We start from the raw sequence: 10,000 nt of genomic DNA, 5'->3' as shown, positions 1-10,000 counted from the left end.
CCTGCGGTCTGTCAAACACACGCCGAATTGAACAGGCCTTGTGTCAGTAACACTGCTGTAAATCACTCATTAGCAGCGACAGATCTACGAGTCTGATTCACGACTCATATACGACCAAACCCCGGGAAATCAAATCAATCACGTGTTTATTAAAGCAGCCGTTCGCGCGCTGTTCTCCTCTGGCCTTCTCTCAATCAATCCGTAATTGTCACGGCCCATACATCTCCATTCTCATCTGTGTTTTCTGCGGTCAGCGCAGCGTTTCCTATGCTAATTAATGAGTAATTGTGGTGAGATGTGTGAGGTTGGTGTGGGGGTGCAGGAGGGGAAGCTAATGAGGTAAAACACAAGCTTGAATCCTTCCTGTGTTCAGTGCCATCTGTGCAGCATTATGATGGTAAACCGGCACTGGATCTCGTACAGATGTGGCATTGTGTCGCTCGTCTGCGGACTAATCTGACGGCGAACAGCAACAAAAGGATGCATCCGATGGTTGTTGTTTTTCGCGTGCTGTACGAGAAGAATCAAAGGCATGTTTTGACAGACCTCAAATTACCTTCACATTATACAGCGATGTGCATGAAAGCAGCACTCAGAGCAGACAGGTGCACGAGCACAACACCTCACACTCATCGTGCATCTGATGATGCATATGCACATGTGCTCGCAAACGGCCTTTGTGTGGGGGAAATAACGCTTGAAGAAATGCATTTGAATTAAACCGGAAAAAGAAAGGAAAAGAATGAACATGCAAATGTTACAGATGTAAACAATTTTCACTAAGAAATTGCTAAAATCACAATAGTCTTCTTCATATTTAATTAAAGCAGATGTAATATTTCTTAGGTAGCTAAACATCTGGATACGTTAAAGGTACACTATGTGAAAACTTTTTTTCTAAATTAACAGTATTTAAATAATGAATCCTTCTTCCAAAGTGTGTTTGTCTTACCCTGATTTACTATGGTAAGCCTGTTTTAAGTGTTTATATTGTAGACCTGATGGGATGGTTTTCGTGGGAAATTGCTCCGGCTCTGAGTGTGTGTGTGTGTGTTTGAGTGTGTGTGTTTGAGTGTGTGTGTGTGACAAACAAAAGAACGCTGAACAGGAGATTCTGCTGGAGAAAAGAGAATGAGACAGTGCTCGTAATAAAACAAGAATCAACATCAGCTTGGCTTTTCAGAGACTAAAACTGAAGGATTTTTAAATGTTGTAAAAGCGACACAGAGATGATGGTGTTTTATTACTCAACAGGAAAGTAAGGTGTTTTATTGTACAGATAAACTGTCACATGTGTCTCTCTAACAGTTCACTGTAAAGCTTTATCTATTGTGAAGATCAGTTCATTATGGTTGTTGTGCTGGAGTTTATTCTCGTGTCTATTAATGGGTAAAACTACAGTAACGTCTTCAGCTGGTCAGCTTGAGATCCTGTCCATCTAAACTGGTTTTATCTATTAAAGCAGGTAGTGAATGTTTTATGAGCAGCAGAATAATCATATTCATCCGCACAGAGCCAAAGTACAACGAGAACAATGTTTGGTTACACTTTATTTTAAGGTGTCATTGTTACAATGCAATTATATATTTAAGTACTGAGTAATATTAATGAACAACATGTACTTACTATAGGGTTATAGGATTAGGATTTGGTTGAGGGTTAGTTGCATGTAATTATGCATAATTTACTGTTATTACTATGGTAAGTATGTGTAACATATGTAACATGGACACTGTAAAATAAAGTGTTGCCCAATGTTTTTCTGCAAAATGCATGCAGATTTGTTTTTAACTGCTAGAGGAACAAAAGTTACAGTGTACCTTGAGCTAATTTGCTTTTCCGTCACAGTATTTGAATAGTATAAGATATCCACACTGCAAAAATCAATGCAAAATCCAAACAAAGAGATCAAATATTGTGCAATATCTTGCTTTAAGGATTTTTAGATATTTTTAATAGAAAATAAGACTGATATTCATAAAGAATATGGATTTTTGACTGAATTTGTGGTTTCTTTTTTTAAGAGTGGTCCCTTTAATGTAATTGTTTGTGGTTCTTTCCTCACATGCTTCAGAATGAAGTGACCTTCAGTCCAGACTGATATTACAACACGCTGGCTCTCATGAGCATGTTAAGTAACAGTGAGCGTAACCCGGTCAGTCTCAGAGCATTCATCATAGTTTGGTTAATCCCTGTAATAAATGTCTACAGAGGCCTGCGGGGAAACACATGTAAATGATGAGGTTGAGGGCTTCTTCTGTAACCCTACATATGGAGGACTGTGAAACCGGGGCCATGTGGCCTTTTTAACTCTAAAACGAGAGCAAACTCTGATTTATTCACCTGACCTTAATACAGAGCAGCAGCAGAGGTAAAAAGAGTTCAAAACATATTGATTTTAAGCAATCATTTTTCAAGAGAGAGCCACAAGGTTATTAAAGGGGTGGTATAATGCCCTTTTCACAAGATGTAAAATAAGTCTCTGATGTCCCCAGAGTGTGTATGTGAAGTTTTAGCTCGAAATACCCCACAGATATTTTTATATAGCATGTTAAAGTTGTCAGTTTTTGAGGGTGAGGAAAAATGCACCGTTTTTGTGTCTGTCCCTTTAAATGCAAATGAGCTGCTGCTCCCGGCACAGGGGGCGGAGCTTCAACAGCTGCACTCACACAGACATGCACTGAAAATTTCAAAAACTTTTAGCCTTTTATGTTCAAACCGGATTCAGACAATGATGGAGAGACTCTAGAAGAAGTGACAACATGTAGAAGCAACAGGACATTTCTGAATGGTTAGATGATGAAGTTATGAAGCTGATGTGTAGTTATCTTCTAGTCATTGATTAGCATATTCTGTCTTGATAATCTGTTCCGGGGGCGGGGTTTATGTAAATTTTAGGGTTGGTGATGTCACTAACCCAGGAGGAATGTCCTGTAGTCTCTACCAGCCGTTTGTTGTAGTCCTTAAAAAGTGATTTCTGTAAAAGCGAATATCTCCCTTTGCTTTGAACTTTGAGCGTCGTAACTTTGCAGATGTTGTTTATGCTCAAACAGCAACATTACACACTAACTAAAGTTAGAAAAGTCAAATCATTATCAACCACCCCTTTAAGCGATGGTGTATTCTTCTGTTGAAGCCACAAGACTGTCATTTCAAGCTTTATTTTTGAGAAAATGTGATGCAAAACAACTGCAGAAAATGCCATTATACAGTCAAACCAAACTTTATTCAGACGCCTTCAACATTTCTCACATCATCACAGTTTATTCGCTATAGTTTAGAAAATGGTAATAAAATATGAGCAGAACTCAGTTGATATTTGACTGGTTTTGTCCGTCCTTCAGTTAGACTGTCTCACACATGAATTATGTTGAATATCTGTCAGCTGTTAAATTTAACTACACAATTAGATAATACCAGTTTAGCTCAACCAGTGACCAAGCAATGCTTCATTGTGTTCAGTCTGTGTGTAAAAAGAGCATTAGCAATTAAAGAAAACACACTTCAGCAAAACATGATCAGCTCAAAGTGTCTGGATCATTTATGGCCCCAAATGTCACTGGTAGTCACTGTATGAAGAATTATTGGGTATAATATGTCACAGTTTACTTTATTCTGCTCTCCTCACTTACAGAAATGAACTATAGTGTCCTGATCACACTAGTAAAAAAAAAACAATCAAAAATGATATCTGGTGTCTGAATTATTTTTGGTTTGACTGTACATCCATTGAAATATGCAAAAGCTGATCCAGGCTCGTGTCCAGTGAGAGATGCTGGTGTTTCGGACGGCTCTTGTCCCTGTTCTCGTCGCCTGAGCGATCGCAGGGCCGGTCCGGGTGGAAGTGCTGACAGAAACAGTGTGAGGGAAATGTCTGCGTAAACACACACCGTCAGCAGGAGTGGAATCAGCACACGTCTCACATGTCAATCTACGACATTAAAAGACATTGGTTAAAGCAGACAGAAGACATGGATTGAGAATGATAATGTGGGTTACGTTAGTTAATTTAGTCACATTTGGTTTGTGACAGCGTGTTACTGAACTAATAATGTGATGCTAATCAGCGTGAAGAGACGCGGCACACACACATAACGGGTAAAATAATCAATCATGAAGTAGATTATTTTGGATTAGTTGGCAATGCATCTCTGCAAAAGATAAATATGAAACTTTAGAAGATATCTCAAAATGAGGTACCAGCTTAATTATAATGCCTTATTATTATGGAAAAGCCGCCAAATATTCTATAAAAATATCTTAGAAAAAAGGGTTCAGTGGCTCCATAGTGAACTCTAGGGTTCTTGACTCAATTTTCAAAGAACGCTTTAAACCCAAAAGGTTCTATATGAGGAAAATTTCTTGAATTATTGCATAATACTTTCACCTTTAACAGGTTATTTAATTTTTGTTTCTAGCATGTTTATGAGCTGTTTTAATCAAATTTCATTATAAAAATAAATGAAAACTAAATTAATTAATTAAAACTAAATCCATAAAATGGTGGGAAACCCTAAAAGGATCTAAATGAAGCACCTGACAGAACCCTTTAAGGTTCTATATAGTTTATTTGAATAAATATTATATTATATTCAACTGAGAAATAAGCATTATACACTGGACAAATTATTTTTGTATATGTTTTACCAGAAAAGACTCAATTTTCACTTAATTAAATGTGTTACTTGCCGTTTCTTTGTAATTGTTTGTGAAATTGACTAGTAATATCGGAGTGAAACCTGTTTCTACACTATTTTATTTTTCAGTGTAGTGATTCAATATTTGCTTGGTTTTGTCTGAAGCTTGTCTGAGTTTGTTTTACATCATTAGACGTGATGATGGTGGTGTGTGGGAAGTTATAGGAGGAACGAGTCATTGACTAACTGGGCAGCAATGCAGCTGTCTGTGGCTTTGGACAAAGTCTGAGTCTTTAAATGCGTGTAGAGGGATGAAACACACACACACACACACACACACACACACACCAGCTGTGTTCTCTCTTCAGAGAAAAAAGCTTGTCAGATATCACAGAAAACCCAGAGCCCAGAGGCCCCAGACAGTCAAAAGTTCACATACTAACCTTACACACACACACACACACACACACACACACACACACACACACACACACACACACACACAACTGATAAAAACAAGAATACTGTTTGACGAACGTTCTGTCAAGGTTTTCTCAAAGTTATGAACTTCATCTGGTCTTTAATAACATCATCAAAACGTTAAAAACATTTATACATCATTCATGGAATGTTATTTTTCAGAAATGTTTTATTTGGACGCATTTTAAATGTTACTCTCTGTTCCGGAATGTTCAGAGAACATTCAAAAGTAACATCCCATAATGACTGAAGAACGATACAGTGCAATGCTCATGTTCCTTTAATGTTCTAAAGTAACATTAAAGTTTAAAATTCTGAATATTCAGAGAACGTTGCGTTTCAAGTTTTCATGACTTAATTGGAACATTAGCAGAACGTTCTTAGAACATATTTCCAGTCGTAGATATAAATAATAAAATCAATAATAATTAAATAATACATTTTTATGTTTTTATACCATTTTAGTATGTGTATGTATATATATATATATATATAAACATTTTTAAAAAAATGTATTATTGCATTTTTAATAATAAAATAAGGAATAATAAACACATTATGATTTGCTTCAAGAAAATATATTTGTATAGAAAGTATATTTGTAAGACATAACCAAGACTTTTCAGCATTTCTGCTTTATTCTAGAATGAGACACATATTGATGTTGCTCAGTGAACACTCTAAAAAATGTAGGGTTGTTTTAACCCAAATTTGGGTCAGATATGGACGAACAGAACCGTTGGGTTAAAAATTGTAAAAAAAAGAAAAGAAAAAAAAAGAATGAAATTGTACCCCACCGGCTGGGTTTGTCCATATTTGACCCAAATATGGGTTTGTAACAACCCAGTATTTTTTCGAGTGCAGTTTTTGACCTGCCCTGCTCTCCGTTGAAGAGCTCATGGTGGCCTCGAGTCTTCATTCTCATCACGACACATCGACGTGACTGAGGTGTAACCGAAGCCTGACGTCCCTCAGAGAAGAAGAGCAGAGAGATAAGAGACACAGAGCGAGTGAGACTTTCCCTTTGAAGCGGTTGATATTAGCACATCAAACAGAAATGCTTTCTCACAATCCGAATATAAAAAACCCTTCAAACCCAAACACTCCAGATAGCCATGCAGCGACAAATCCCCGAGTCCCTGCGTGTCTCTCTCTCTCTCTCTGGATTTCCACATCTCTAATGTTCTCAGCGGGAGGTGAAAATACCTCAGTCTGATCCTGGAGTATGAGGCGTTTCCTGTGACACGTGTTGACCGTGTGTGTTGTTGAGCAGAGCCGTAATGGCCGTCTCTCTGAGCGACAGGATCTGTGGAGGAAGAAGCAAAACATCTCTCATTTTTAGGCACTCGTTCGAAAAGTCCTTTGAGGAAGGTTATGATACTGGAAACATAAGCAAGTACAACTTCTTTACACATCCTTCCCTCACGGGTCAAAATGACCCGAAGCCCTAAAATTAAAGTTTTTTTTTTTTTTTCAGAAAAGCTTATTTTATTTCATTTTAATAGAGCTCGGGCGTAGACGTTATGGAATGGTGCATTGTGGGTAACGGCGGCCATTTTAGCATCAGTGGTGACACACACACACTTGTCAGATTCTGTGAGCTTATGAAGCTTGTCTATGCGGGTTTGTTACACTTCAGAAGTAATTACTCACCTATCATACGTGCAATAATCCACTGTTTTCGTCTGGTAGTATAATAATAATATAATATAATAATATAATATAATATTGACGACCAGCGGCGACCCAAGCCATCCGACGCCTCTTTGTGATTTCAGACACCAAGTCTCCTTGTGTTTTTTCCAAGTAGGAAAATGGGGAAAACTAATATGATTTATGAGGCGTTTGCCCTGTCGATCTTGAGACCGATTACAACAGTTCACAATACACCAATCCTGAACCATTTTCCTTAAAATAACCTAAATTAAGCCTAATATTATCAAATGACCAACGTTACAATTTTAATTACCTACTACAGTACATCTACTTCCGTACCGTGATTCCCACAATGCATTGCGACGTGACGTAACGATCCCGAACTCTATAATATTTTTTCTTTTTTTTTAATGCAATTTTTTTCTTGAGTTTTTTTGTTATTTGTTATCAATAAATAATAAATAAATAGTAATTTAAGCACATTCCTCACATCAATTTAGATTCAAAATAACTCACAATTTCAAGCATAAACATTTTAATTCAGCTCTAAATATCTTACATTGGGTGTCTTTGCCGACGTCTTGTGGAAAAATAACAATATAACATGATATTTCATGACTCTAGATGGCGTTATAGCTCTAAATGGAGTAAATGAGCTGGTCCTGGGAAAGAGAGCTGTCAATCAACACCCACGCTGAGTATCTATAGGAGAGAGAGCAACGGTGACACTCGAGGGTTTGTACCGCGATAATAATAACCTCACAGTAAATGCACATCAGCAGCAATTACTCAGATACGCACACCTACACACAGTAATTACTCATAATACCCTGATCCTGCTTTATAATACAGTCTCTGGCATTCTGTCTCATACATACATAAAACCCACCGAACCCTAATATGCTGATTACTTTCTATCAAAACTCTAATACAGAACACCTTCAATGTATGTATAGATCCACACAGATGAGGACTAAAAATGGCAACAGAAGTCAATGAAATTGAGAAAAAAGTCTGATCTGGCTTGAATATTAACCACAGCTCGAGCAAACACACACACACACACACACACACACACACAGAGCTGAGACCCGCCAGCACCCACTGAACATACTGAGGTCATTCATGCTTCACTACATATGAACCGGCTGAGACTCTGAGTAGTGTGTGTTTGTGTGTGTGAGTGAGTGAGTGTGTGTGTGTGTGTGTGTGTGTGAGAGTGTATGAGTGAGTGTGTGTATGTGTGTGAGTGTATGAGTGAGTGTGTGTGTGTGTGTGTGTGTGTGTGTGTGTGTGTGTGTGTGTGTGTGTGTGTGTGTGTGTGTGTTGGGAACAGCCCCACACACTCCTCATGTTTTTCTGAGAGTCAGAGTCACTTCTCCATGAAAGTCATGAGCTGCTCATCCAGCCAGAGGGATTAGAGTCACCCTGTGTGTGTGTGTGTGTGTGTGTGTGTGTGTGTGTGTGTCGCTGCCAGACAGACCCAACATCAGCCAGATTTCCAGGATCTAGGAATCCCTTTAAATTTCTGGAAGTCCAGCCATTCCCGGGATCCTAAAACAAAAGTCACAGAAGTGCACCAAGAAAAACATGCTCACAATATGAAAAACCAAAAACATGTAGAATTCAGTCAATTTAAATTATGGAAAATAAATAAAAACAAACAAACAAACACTGAATTAGTCTAATTAAAGATTTTATTGATCCAGGCTTTTAACAGAAATGTTGATTACCAAGAATAAACACTTGGATAGTGATTACTAAAAAGATTCATATAAAAATTAAATACTCATATTTAAAATGATATAAAACATATATTTAATATAAAAAATGTATGGTAAAAATACTAATTTGACACACACACACACACACACACATATAATATAATGTCAGACAGTCATTTTTGCTAAATAGTAGAGGTAGAAGAATTACTGAATTTATATGCAGACTAGAGGCATGATTTATAGCATTATTTCATATGTTATATATAATTCACTGCACTAAATGAATGCATTACATTCATATCCCTAGTAAAAATAGCCTCTATGAGCTCCTCAGGAAGAGAAGACTCCGGTCATCATCCGGGAAGGAATCGCTCCTGATCCACAGGCTCTTTCAGCTGATGCTGTTTATAGCAGTGTATCCATCCATCCATCCATCCATCCATCCATCCATCCATCCATCTATCTATCTATCTATCTATCTATCTATCTATCTATCTATCTATCTATCTATCTATCTATCTATCTATCTATCTATCTATCTATCTATCTATCCATCCATCCATCTATCCCATCCATCCATTCATCCATCCATCCATCTACCCCATCCATCCATCCATCCATCCATCCATCCATCCATCCATCCATCCATCCATCCATCCATCTATCTATCTATCTATCTATCTATCTATCTATCTATCTATCTATCTATCTATCTATCTATCTATCCATCTACCCCATCCATCCATCCATCCATCCATCCATCCATCCATCCATCTATCTATCTATCTATCTATCTATCTATCTATCTATCTATCTATCTATCCATCCATCCATCCATCCATCCATCCATCCATCCATCCAACCAAAAAACTAAACAAGTGGAGAGAAGCAGAAGTTTATTCTGCTGTGGCTTCCTCAGGAACTTCTTTGGCAGAGCGATAATAGGCTACACACAACATGACTGATAATATAATATTGTTTTCAAAATGTAAGTTACTCAGTATTAACTTCTGGTATATTAAACGATTGTAAAAGCATTATAATATTTGCAGTTGTGCTGATCACAGGTGTGTTTGTGGTGCTGCCGAGGACGATTGTAAAGCGCCATATATAAAGCGCTTTGAGTACCAGGAAAAGCACTATATAAATGTAACAAATTATTATTATTAATTGATTGCTGAACCAAAAGTGCTCGATTTGGATTCACGGGCGGATATATTTATATTTATGCATTTGGCAGATGCTTTCATCCAAAGCGACTTACATTGCATTTCAAGGTCCATATTTACATTCTCATCAGTTCTTGCATTCCCTGCACTGTAAAAAATGATCGTAATTTTAACGGTAAAAGACTGTAAAAATGCTACAGTGAAAAACTGTTAATTGGTTAACAGAAAGTTTCTGTACTATATACGGTAAATAACTGTGATAGATCTAACGGTACATTTAATGTAATTTTACTGTAACATACCGTTAAATTTACAGTTTTTGAAAGTGAAAAAA

This window comes from Abramis brama, assembly GCF_963993115.1.
Source record: "Abramis brama genome assembly, chromosome: 20".
In the NCBI taxonomy this organism is placed as follows: domain Eukaryota; kingdom Metazoa; phylum Chordata; class Actinopteri; order Cypriniformes; family Leuciscidae; genus Abramis; species Abramis brama.
The sequence above is the reverse complement of the archived record's forward strand: the minus strand, read 5'-3'. Positions refer to the sequence as shown.